Source organism: Gobius niger, assembly GCF_951799975.1.
Source record: "Gobius niger genome assembly, chromosome: 14".
Taxonomy (NCBI): domain Eukaryota; kingdom Metazoa; phylum Chordata; class Actinopteri; order Gobiiformes; family Gobiidae; genus Gobius; species Gobius niger.
In genome coordinates this window covers 31,868,039-31,880,363 of record NC_136865.1, presented here as the reverse complement: position 1 = coordinate 31,880,363, position 12,325 = coordinate 31,868,039, and the positions used below count along the sequence as shown (strand labels likewise).

Here is a 12,325-nt window from a genome sequence, read left to right as displayed (position 1 = left end):
TAAATCCTGTAAATTATTAAAGTCTATAAATGTTTTTTTTATTGTATATGGCAGTGATACAATAAAATATGTACAATAGGAATCACCTCAATAAGAGGTTCTTAACCTCAGTGGGCCTCTCCTGGTTCATTATGATGCTCATCTGAGCAGCTGCAAGGTCTGTAACATCAGGATCAGAAAAAGACACTGTCTCCATTTTAGGTGTAATTTAAAATGTTCCCTGGAATCCCTCAGGGCTGTGCTCTTGCTCCTTCACTCTTCAATATTTAACATCTATTTTTAGTTCATAACGATCATTTAAAGTTACAGTATTTGAATAAAAGTTTTAGTCTCTGCATGAAGTTTGTTTTTAACAAGTTCATTTAATAATTCAATGAACTTTTCAAATGTCTATTTCCATTATTAGATCAATTATTGATGTTTTAATCTTAAATAATTAAATTCAAGTGTCTCTTGTTGATGAACAAATATGTTTTACATTACATAATAATGTTAAACATACATGTTTAACATTATTTCTATTTTTAAAGTTGTTTATCTGTTTTAAAGCATTACTGAAGAATCCGCCTCAGTTATTTACCCGTGTCTGAGCAGCTGAATGGTTTGTTCAGCGCTGGGAGGTTTTTGTACGAGCGCTTCATGACTTTGTGTCACTGTGGTGGACGTTCGGTGGAGGAACCAGACTGGAGCTCAACTGTAAGTCACTTCTTTATTGTTTCTTCAAAAAATATGTTTAAACTTTATTAATGTCTTTTTCTAATTCATCTCATTTTTAAAGTTTGAGTGTCTTTTATTAATTATAGAATGTAAACGTACCGTTATCCGTGTCTGTGCGTTTCTATCGTCCCCAAACAAGTTTAAGTTAAACAGATCTTTGACTCGGTGAAGATTTGCAGCAGTAAATGGAGACGGTAAAGACGGAGTCGCAAATATAGATTTAAAAATATTCAGACAAATATAAATGTGTTACTCAGTTTTTATATGAAATATTATGAAAATGTTTCATCTTATTTTTGCGTCAAATCTATTTTGGCTGATTATGATTTATCTACTTTTTAATTTAAAGTGAGTTGATATAAAATAGTCTGTAGTTAAATCCGTCTTTGGCTCTTGTTGTTCCTGACGTTTGTTTGATCTAAAACACAGAGACACGAGAGAAAATAAATATTTGTCTCACATGGAAAATGTGGCAGAAAATAGTGAAAACCAACAAAATGATGAATTATCAAATAAATAGTTTATTTTAACTGACAGTTTGTTTTTTCAAACTGAACTAAGTTAAAGGTTTTATATAAAATATTTCCCTTATTTTTGTTTCTTCCAAAATGAAGAAACTTAAACTTTCATGAGTTTCATTAGTTTTATCTTTTATTTGTAAAGCGTTTTCTCTCAGATCAGTTTAAAAATATAAAAGTGAAGTGACTCTGTCTCAGGGGAAACTCTGGGGACGTTTGTCTTTAGCTCTGAAACCTTTCAGTGGTTCAGCTTCAGTGGAGTCTGTGGCAGCTGTTTTTCAAACCACATTCATTACAAAAGAGAGAAACATCATTTCATCTTTGTCCAAACTCCTGATTCTTTGTTTCTTTGTTTGTGCTGCTTTTATTGAGTCAAAAGGATCTTTGTGGTGACTCTGTGTCATAAACCCATATGTGTCTCTGATTGGCCCTTGTGCTGTGTCCGCAGTGGGTCGAGTGGCCCCCGCCCTCACAGTACTGCCCCCCTCCAGGTCGGAGCTGGCCCAGGGGAAGGCCACCCTCATGTGCCTGGCCAACAAGGGCTTCCCGTCAGACTGGAGCGTGTCCTGGAAGGTGTCCGGCGCCGGTGTGAGCGCTGTGGAGCAGAGGAGCCCCGCGCTGCCGCTAAAGGACGGCCACTACAGCTGGAGCGTGGGCCTGACGCTGACCGCACAGCAGTGGAGGGAGGGCGCTGTGGCTGTGAGCTGTGAGGCCAGACAGGGCTCCCAGAGTCCAGTGTCCCACACACTGAGCGCACTGCAGTGTTCCCAGGACTGACACAGCGCCCCCTGCTGTCACTACTACTGACATACAGAGCTCTGCATTAACATCTGCTTTAATAAACTCCTCTCTGCTTTCTGCTCATGTCTGCTCCTCTTTTATATGAAAATAAATAATTTACATCTTGAAAATCTTTTCATTAATAAATAAAAAAAATCAGAAATTGCAACAATGTCTCTGTTTTTTTAATACATGTTTACATCATAGGTTTACATTTTATATATTTCACATATTATATGAAAGAACTCACACACAGAATCCTGGAGTCAGTGGCATTTACAGTTTCAATGTTAATCCAACACTAATTTAGCTTTAATTGTGTCTTATTTATTAAGTCTCTTCCAGATGTTATTAGTTTATGGAAAATAATCATTATTTTAGATTACAGTGTTTGTTTGAATAACAAATAATAATTAAAGCCACAAACCCCCCTCGGCCTCACACCCAACCGGGCCTCACTCTTGCTCCGGCAGGAAAAGAGAAAGCATTAGAAAAGTGTCAAAGCCATATTTGAACAAGCAAACTCCTACACGGAAGACCAGTGCACTATCACTGAGCTGTGACTCCATACTGATGTGGGCCTGATGTGGGCCTGATGTGGGCCTGATGTGGGCCTGATGTGGGCCTGATGTGGGCCTGGAGGAGAAAGGTCATTTCAGGTCATTTTTCTAACACAAGCACAGCAATAACAGCCGTACTGAGAAATATCCTACAATGTGTGCATGTAAAAGGAGAAAAGCATTAGAAAAGTGTCCAGTGTGTGTTTGAACGAGCTTCCTCTTTCACCTGAGACCACGATCACTGAGCAATAACTCTATACAAATACGGGTTTGCCGAGTCCCAAAAAAATATAAAGAATTGTGGTTGGAATCGATCCAGAGATTTCCAGGATGGGAACCCAGCGCTCTACCATTGGAGCTACACAGCACAACTGAATGACCGGCCAATTTTAGATTTATTGCAAAAAAACTCTCAGAAAACAGGAAACAGAAAATGGAATTACAGTTTAAGCAACATTTATTGAATCATTTTGTAATTATAATTAGGGCAAATTCCCTGGTGAGACGCATATAGTACAAGGAACACACAGAGAGGCGGACAGGGGAAGATTTTGAAAACTAATTGTTGTCGGTGCCTCTTCAGTTGTGCTCCCTCTAATTTGGATATTTCCACACTCAGATCCACCGCTCTCACTTTATGCACCTGCACATCTGTAAATATAATCCAGCTGTTCTTTGTCCAATTGTTGTGGTCGAATAATATTTTACTACAGAGCTTCAATAAAGCCCTCACTGCTTTCTGCTCCTCTTTCATGTAAAAATAAATCATTGACATCAGAAAAATCTTCTCATTAATGAAATAAAAATATCAGAAATTGCAACAACACTATAGTTTCATGATTTCATAATATTTTCTGATTTTTCATTGATAATTTAACCTCTTAACTCTCACTAATCTGAACCGAGGCAAATTTTCTCCAGTTTGGCTTTTTCTAAAAGCTTCTGGAAAATAAGCAGCAAAAGAGCCACGGAAACGAGACGTGAACAAGGATGAAAATGCAACAAAAAAGTGAAAACTGTGTTAACTTTTAAATGAGGCCTATAGGCTGTAAACTTAAGAGGTGAATTCATTATTTTATGTTTTAATGTATATTTCATGTTTATATTTTATGACTAAATCAGAATTAATAAACAGAATCCTGGAGTCAGTGACATTTACAGTTTCAATGTTAATACAACAATAATTTAGCCAAAACCAAATGCATTCCCTCCTTTTTTTTAATTTATTTTTTTATTTTAATATATCTTTATTTGAATTGGGACAGTGCACATTAATCAACATGTGTTTCTTCAGCATGTAAATGTGCCGGACTTTGCCGTATGGGCTCATTTTCATCCGTCGTCTCCTGGCAGGTTGACGTCATGACAGGACAAACACAGGCACAAACATACAGAAAAACACCATCACAGAGACATGAAAAGACAGTGAATGACGAATGACAACATTAAATATGTAAAACGTCGTCACTGTTTATTTCCCTTATGTGTTTTCGTCACTTTATTAATTACTTTTTTGCTGATCTTTTGTCATTTTTTGTTGGATTTTTGGCATTTTTTGTTGGATTTTTGTCTTTTTTTGTTGGATTTTTGTTACTTTTTGTCGGATTTTTGTCATTTTTTGTTGGATTTTTGTCATTTTTTGGTGGATTTTTGTTACTTTTTGTCGGATTTTTGTCATTTTTTGTTGGAAATGTGTCTTTTTTTGTTGATTTTTTGTCATTTTTTTGTTGGATTTTTGTCTTTTTTTATTGGATTTTTGTCATTTTTTGTTGGATTTTTGTCATTTTTTGTTGTTTTTTTGTCATTTTTTGTTTGATTTTTGTTATTTTTTTGTTGGATTTTTGTCATTTTTTTGTTGGATTTTTGTCATTTTTTTGTTGGATTTTTGTCTTTTTTTTGTTGAATTTTTGTCTTTTTAGCGCTTTTTTGTTTTTTGTTTTTGTCGTCCTCATTTTTCTTCTCGTTTTTTGTCGCTGTTTTGAAGAAGCTTTTAGATTTGGAGAATTTGGAGAAAACATGTTCAGGTGGGAGTTAAGGGGTTGACAGATTTATTAAGTCACTTTATATAAATTCCAGATGCTGTTAAGTTTATGAAAAATAATCATTATTTTAGATTACAGTGTCTGTGTGAAAAACAAATAATAATAATCAAAATATTTTATTCACGTTCACAAAACTAACTTTGTTTTCAGGATTTGGTCGAGATTTTTCTACAGTTTGTGCGTCTCATATTTTTTCACGATTGTAATATATTAAAGATGATTGACTTTGCAGGTTAATTGTTTGTGATCAGCTGCAGGGTCTGTATCATCAGAGTCAGTCTCAGTTTTTTTCACACATTTATTTATTCCGATGATTTTTCGTTTTATAATTAGATTTATTTCAACAAACACTCACGACTTTTTACTTTACGATCAGGACTGAGTTAAAATATGTGTCATTTCAACTTTACGTTTATTGAGAATAAATAAATCATGAAACCTCCAGATTCCCCTTTTGGCTGAAAGTCCTTTAAAACCAATAATCACACCCGGGTTTTTCCTGGTTCGCAGCCGGAGCCTTTGGTCAGCGAGCACTTGTACCTCGACCACCTTTACGTCCGTGTCTGTCGGCTCGGCTGGTCAGGAACATTTCAAAAGGTTTTTCATGGTGTCCCTCAGGGCTCGTTTCTTGCTCCATCACTATTTATTTTATGTTTAGCTTCTGTATAAAAATGCAGTAATTAAAGAGTTGCAGTCTTTGTATTGAGCAACAAAACCAAAGTACATTTAACGTGTACTTTATTAAACAGTGATTTTTCAAATGTTCAGAAAGTATTTTGCTCTTTTGTGTTTTTATTTTTCTCTTGTACTTTTATTGGGCTTGACAAGGACTTATATTTAGGACGGTGCCAACAAGAGAAACAGAGAACTCCTCCAGACAAAGTCAAACTTACAAGAATGTCTCGCATCTTTTGTAGTTCGTATCATATTGTAGTTTGATTGTTTACTGTGGAGAGCTTTGTGTGTGTTTGTGTATTTGGCTGCTTGAGTGAATGTGAGCGCTGCAGTGGACCAGTGGTGTTTGTGCGGGTGTGTTACTCGTTGTAGGGATTGGTTTGTTTGCTTGTCTTGTGTTTTTTCGTTTCATGCCTTTACTGCTGTATCTGTTTCTGTGTTTGTTTTTGCAGATTTTGATGACCCTTGAAAACGAGATGGTGCATCTCAAGGGTCAGACTCAGATTTATTTTATTCTCTTTTTTAAAGCTTTTAAATAAGGAGTGATGTTTCAGCAGCGTCGGCTTCAGACTCAGTGAAGTGCGAGCAGCTGCCGCTCAGTTTCACTTCAGTTTAGCTGAGGAGGTTTTTGTACGAGGCTTTTTCACTGTGTGAACACATACTGACTGTTGATGGAGTGGAGACTCTGACAGTAATAAACAGTAAAATCTTCAGGCTGAACTCCACTGATGGTCAGAGTGAAGCTGGACCCAGATCCACTGCCTGAGAAACGACTGGGAACATCTGACACTCGAGTTGTTGCAAATTTGATAAGAGCTTTAGTAGTTTCTCCATCTCTCTGTTGGTACCAGTGCAAGTAGTGACCATAAGTACTGTCATAATACACATCCTGACTGACAGAACACTGTATGTTCACGGTGGCCCCCAGGGCGGCGCTCACAGTCTGGGCCTGACTCAGAGTCACTGTCTGTCCTCTGGACTCTGTGATGAAGACGCAGCAGAGGACAGTCCACACGAGGACACACACCAAAGTCATGTTGGAGATGAGGAGCTTCATGAAGGAGCTTCAGAGCAAAGAGTCACCTCTGAGGAATATAAAGAGTCACCTCTGAGGAATATAAAGAGTCACCTCTGAGGAATATAAAGAGTCCCACTGGACCATGCAGCTGCTTATGCAAAGTGTCTATGAAATTGAGGCTCCACATCTGAGCAGCTGTAGGGTCTGTAACTCAGGAACAGAAAGACACTGTCTTCATTTTAGGTCTAATTTAAAGGTTTCCCATAGAGTCCCTCAGGGCTGTGCTCTTGCTTCTTCAATGTTTATTGTTTTAAGACTATTTTTAGTTTGCAATAATAACTTCAAAATGACAGTATATCCACTAAAAATGATCGTCGCTGCATTAAATGTGTTGAACAGAAGAATATGTAGTTTATTTTTCCCATTTTAATCCCCAATGAATAAAAACTATACTAGTTATTTACAGAGACTTATTTCATTCCTTTATTTGAGTTCCTTGTGGAGGGTTTATATGTTGCATAATCCATGTCTAAAAACAAGCTTTGTTTTTCATCCCTGACTCGATGAATGTTTTTACTACTGTGAACAGCTGAATGGTCTCTCCAGTCTCTTAGCGCTGGGAGGTTTTTGTACGAGCGCTCTGTGAGTTTGTATCACTGTGGTGGACGTTCGGTGGAGGAACCAGACTGGAGCTCAACTGTAAGTCACTTCTTTTTCTTATTCATGAGAAAAATATGTTTAAACTTCATTAATGTCTTTTCTAATTCATCTCATTTGTAAAGTTTGAGTGTCTTTTATTAATTATAGAATGTAAACGTACCGTTATCCGTGTCTGTGCGTTTCTATCGTCCCCACACAAGTTTAAGTTAAACAGATCTTTGACTCGGTGAAGATTTGCAGCAGTAAATGGAGACGGTAAAGACGGAGTCGCAAATATAGATTTAAAAATATTCATACAAATATAAATGTATTACTCAGTTTTTTATATGAAATATTATGAAAATGTTTCATCTTATTTTTGCGTCAAATCTATTTTGGCTGATTTTGATTTATCTACTTTTTATTTTAAAGTGAGTTTATATAAAATAGTCTGTAGTTAAATCCGTCTTTGGCTCTTGTTGTTCCTGACGTTTGTTTAATCTAAAACACAGAGACACGATTGAAAATAAATATTTGTCTCACATGGAAAATGTGACAGAAAATAGTGAAAACCAACAAAATGATGAATTATCAAATAAATAGTTTATTTTAACTGACAGTTTTTTTTTTCTAACTGAACTAAGTTAAAGGTTTTATATAAAATATTTCCCTTATTTTTGTTTCTTCCAAAATGAATAAACTTAAACTTTCATTAGTTTCATTAGTTTATCTTTTATTTGTAAAGCGTTTTCTCTCAGATCAGTTTAAAAATATAAAAGTGAAGTGACTCTGTCTCAGGGGAAACTCTGGGGACGTTTGTCTTTAGCTCTGAAACCTTTCAGTGGTTCAGCTTCAGTGGAGTCTGTGGCAGCTGTTTTTCAAACCACATTCATTACAAAAGAGAGAAACATCATTTCATCTTTGTCCAAACTCCTGATTCTTTGTTTCTTTGTTTGTGCTGCTTTTCTTGAGTCAAAAGGATCTTTGTGGTGACTCTGTGTCTCTGTGTCATAAACCCATATGTGTCTCTGATTGGCCCTTGTGCTGTGTCCGCAGTGGGTCGAGTGGCCCCCGCCCTCACAGTGCTGCCCCCCTCCAGGTCGGAGCTGGCCCAGGGGAAGGCCACCCTCATGTGCCTGGCCAACAAGGGCTTCCCGTCAGACTGGAGCGTGTCCTGGAAGGTGTCCGGCGCCGGTGTGAGCGCTGTGGAGCAAAGGAGCCCCGCGCTGCCGCTAAAGGACGGCCACTACAGCTGGAGCGTGGGCCTGACGCTGACCGCACAGCAGTGGAGGGAGGGCGCTGTGGCTGTGAGCTGTGAGGCCAGACAGGGCTCCCAGAGTCCAGTGTCCCACACACTGAGCGCACTGCAGTGTTCCCAGGACTGACACAGCGCCCCCTGCTGTCACTGAGCGCACTGCAGTGTTCCCAGGACTGACACAGCGCCCCCTGCTGTCACTTCTGCTGAGATACAGAGCTCTGCATTAACATCTGCTTTAATAAACTCCTCACTGCTTCCTGCTCATGTCTGCTCCTCTTTTATATGAAAATAAATAAATCAGTTTCATCTTGAAAATCTTGTCATTAATAAATAAAAAATATCAGAAATTGCAACAATGTCTCTGTTTTTTAATACATGTTTACATCATAGGTTTTTACATTTTATATATTTCACATATTATATGAAAGAACTCACACACAGAATCCTGGAGTCAGTGGCATTTACAGTTTCAATGTTAATCCAACACTAATTTAGCTTTAATTGTATTTTATTTATTAAGTCACTTCCTGATGTTATTAAGTTTATGGAAAATAATCCTTATTTTAGATTACAGTGTTTGTTTGAATAACAAATAATAATTAAAGCCACAACCCCCCCCTCGGCCTCACACCCAACCGGGCCTCACTCTTGTCCCGGCAGGAAAAGAGAAAGCATTAGAAAAGTGTCAAAGCCATATTTGAACAAGCAAACTCCTACACGGAAGACCAGCGCACTATCACTGAGCTGTAACTCCATACTGATGTGGGCCTGATGTGGGCCTGATGTGGGCCTGATGTGGGCCTGATGTGGGCCTGATGTGGGCCTGATGTGGGCCTGGAGGAGAGACGTCATTTCAGGTCATTTTTCTAACACAAGCACAGCAATAACAGCCGTACTGAGAAATATCTTACAATGTGTGCACGTAAAAGGAGAAAAGCATTAGAAAAGCGTCAAGTGTGTGTTTGAACGAGCTTCCTCTTTCACCTGAGACCACGATCACTGAGCAATAACTCTATACAAATATGGGTTTGCCGAGTCCCAAAAAAGAATAAAGAGTTGTGGTTGAAATCGATCCAGCGATTTTAGATTTATAGTAAAAAACTCATTTATTTGCCGAAAACAGAAAATGGAATTACAGTTTAAGCAATATTTATTGAATCATTTTATAATTATAATTAGGGCAAATTCCCTGGGTTCCCAAAGATTTGAGAGAGTGCTCCAGCCCTGCAGAACACTCGATCGATGAAGCAATATTCTGGTGAGACCCATATAGTACAAGGAACACACAGAGAGACGGACAGGAAACAGCCAAACTGAACTTCCTGTGATTGTACAGTTAAAAAAAAATGAATTTGGAGGCAAAAACTTTTAAATTAAAGCTTCTTTCTGGGAGAGAGGGGTTGTATAAATATATATGAGTCTAAAACTGTGGCTTTTGTAAATAAAATGGGAAAGTGGGAAAATTGACGAATATCAGAAGAAGCTCTGACAGAGGCCAACATGCTGCCAGAATAAGAACTCTGTGTTTTCACAGAGGATGGGCGGGCCACTTAACAAGCCACTTAACAAGCCACTTAACAAGCCAATTGAAAGTCAAAATGGCTGACTTCCTGTGCGTCTACTGCAATTTTCAAGGTATAGCTAGGGGGCGCTATCCTGAGAGCAGGCTATACATTAATGGCTGCGTTCTGTTCAGTTTCGGTGCATTAGTGACCTGGATATGAGCTCTGTGGGCTTATGTCTGTGAGCGTAGTAGTAATAGACAGTGTAGGCTATCTATGTTTAGATTCACTGTGCCAAATGTGATGTTATTCCAATGAAAAAATAGGGATTAGTTTGTGAAAACATAAGATGAGTCCAGACGGTTTCCCAATTGAAAGTGAAAATGGCCAACTTCCTGTGCGTCCGGGCGTGGCACTACAAGTCAGTTTTTGGTTTGTCCTGATGTCCTCTTTCACTGTGCCCAAGGGTTTGGACCTACGCCCAAACATAGACGTTTTCATATGAATAGGGGGCAACTTTGAGGGGGCGCTGTGGAGCCATTTTGATTTGGGCGTGGCAAATTCAACCATTTCCATACATTTTGAAGAATTCACATTATAGAGTCACAGAGGCTCAGAAGGACCAAAGCAATAAAGCATGTGAGCACCTTCACCTTGGGATCAGTGTAATAAATGTTTGCATTTCAAAGCAAAACAGCCTCAGGTCTGTCCAGTCAATTCAGGATTCATAACAAAGAATTGAGTCTGTGCTGAGCTTTTTTTAACTGCAGCTGATGTGAAGAGACCAAGAGAGAGTTTGACAAATATGAACCATTTGAACAGGAGTGCTGTTCACTTGGACAGGCCTGTTCCTGAAGTCTGTAATGAGCTCTTTAGTTTTTACCACATTCAGGACAGTTTGGTTTGCACCATGTGATATGGAGGCTTAACCTCGCCCCTAAAGTGCAGCTCATTGTTGTCAGAAATCAAACCTATGATCGTAGTATCGTCTGCACATTTATATATGCTGGGATGTTTTGCCTCACAGTCAGAAGTTTACAGACTATACAATAAGGGAGTTAGAAAACATCCTTGTGGTGCACCAGTGTTTAAAACCACAGGAGATGAATCAGTGTTGCCCGCCCTCACAGTCTGTGGCCGTCCTGTCAGGAAATCGATCCACTTACAGATGGAAATAAGACCAAGGGCTTTGAGATGGAATGATTGTATTAAAAACACTTCTATAATCGACAAATAACATCCTGACATATTGTGACGATCTGTGATGTAACACAGTGTGTTGGGCTAATGAGACAGCATCATCCACAGTTCTGTTTGATTTATAAACTAACTATAGTGGATCAACCCTGGGACATGTGTTGTTTTTTATGTGCCTTCTCAATAGTTGCTCCAAACATTTAATTATCACCGAGGTTAAGTCGGCTATGGGGTTATTAAGTGATGATGTCATCGCTCTGCTCCAGGGTGCAAAATAACTTTACTCCTATTCTCTGAAATGACATTTAGCTGATTGTCACCTGCTGTAGAGCCGACTACAAGGCTCTTTCTAAACATCTGATCACACAGAAATATTACATTTACTCTGGATTTTCTTCAGGGAGGCCATACCGCCTTTGCTCTGCCTGATCCCGTCAGATCTCTGAAGCTCAGCAGGAGTGGAAAAGGTCTGACATATTGACGATAAAAAGACGAGAGACGACTTGTGCCATGTGAGAAAACACACAACACATTCATTCTCAACAATATAGACGGAACAGTCCACAAATGTAGTACCTGACTCATCTTTACAAATGTGTTTAATAAACTTGTACTTTGCCTCTTATTGTTTATTTTCAGTCTAGCATCTAAAAGTATTCAACTAACAGTATCAGCATTTACTGAATTGATTTCAATTAACATTTTTAAGTGATAATTTATTAATTTCATGTATTTGGAATTTTACATTTATTGTTAGGATTTTTTTAACTGATATCTTCAGGCTGGAGTTTTATGACTGAATATGTTTTATGACATTATGACATGTGCTGTGAGTTCACTGAAGCGAGTCACTTTCAGTTCAGTTTAGCTGAGGAGGTTTTTGTACGAGGCTTTTTCACTGTGTGAACACATACTGACTGTTGATATAGTGCTCACTCAGACAGTAATAAACAGCAGAGTCTTCAGGCTGAACTCCACTGATGGTCAGAGTGAAGCTGGACCCAGATCCACTGCCTGAAAAACGACTTGGGGCATCAGTGGTTCGGTTTGAGATGCGATAAATGAGAGCTTTAGGAGGTTTTCCATATCTCTGTTGGAACCAGTTTAAGACGTAGATGCCTCCTTTGAATTTAGTCAGATCTTGACTGACAGAACACGGTATGTTCACGGTGTCCCCCAGGGCGGCGCTCACAGTCTGGGCCTGAGTCACTGTCACTGTCTGTCCTCTGGACTCTGTGATGAAGACGCAGCAGAGGACAGTCCACACGAGGACACACACCAAAGTCATGTTGGAGATGAGGAGCTTCATGAAGGAGCTTCAGAGCAAAGAGTCACCTCTGAGGAATATAAAGAGTCACCTCTGAGGAATATAAAGAGTCACCTCTGAGGAATATAAAGAGTCACCTCTGAGGAATATAA

At 38.7% G+C, this 12,325-nt stretch overlaps 1 protein-coding gene and 2 gene segments (V, D, J or C); all 3 read left to right on the top strand.

Moving 5' to 3' along the window:
* LOC306973756 (Ig kappa-b4 chain C region-like) overlaps positions 1–2,027 on the top strand; it is a 37,459-nt gene extending 35,432 nt beyond the window's left edge. Inside the window, exon 3 of the C gene segment in view lies at positions 1,684–2,027.
* The window catches only part of LOC306973752 (unconventional myosin-Ig-like), a gene marked incomplete at its 3' end in the record, with an annotated part of 481,166 nt that overhangs the window by 339,254 nt on the left and 129,587 nt on the right, over positions 1–12,325 (top strand). The gene's annotated exons all lie outside the window — the stretch shown is intronic.
* LOC306973755 (Ig kappa-b4 chain C region-like) lies at positions 5,769–8,334 on the top strand. The segment is given in 2 exons: positions 5,769–5,784; positions 8,006–8,334.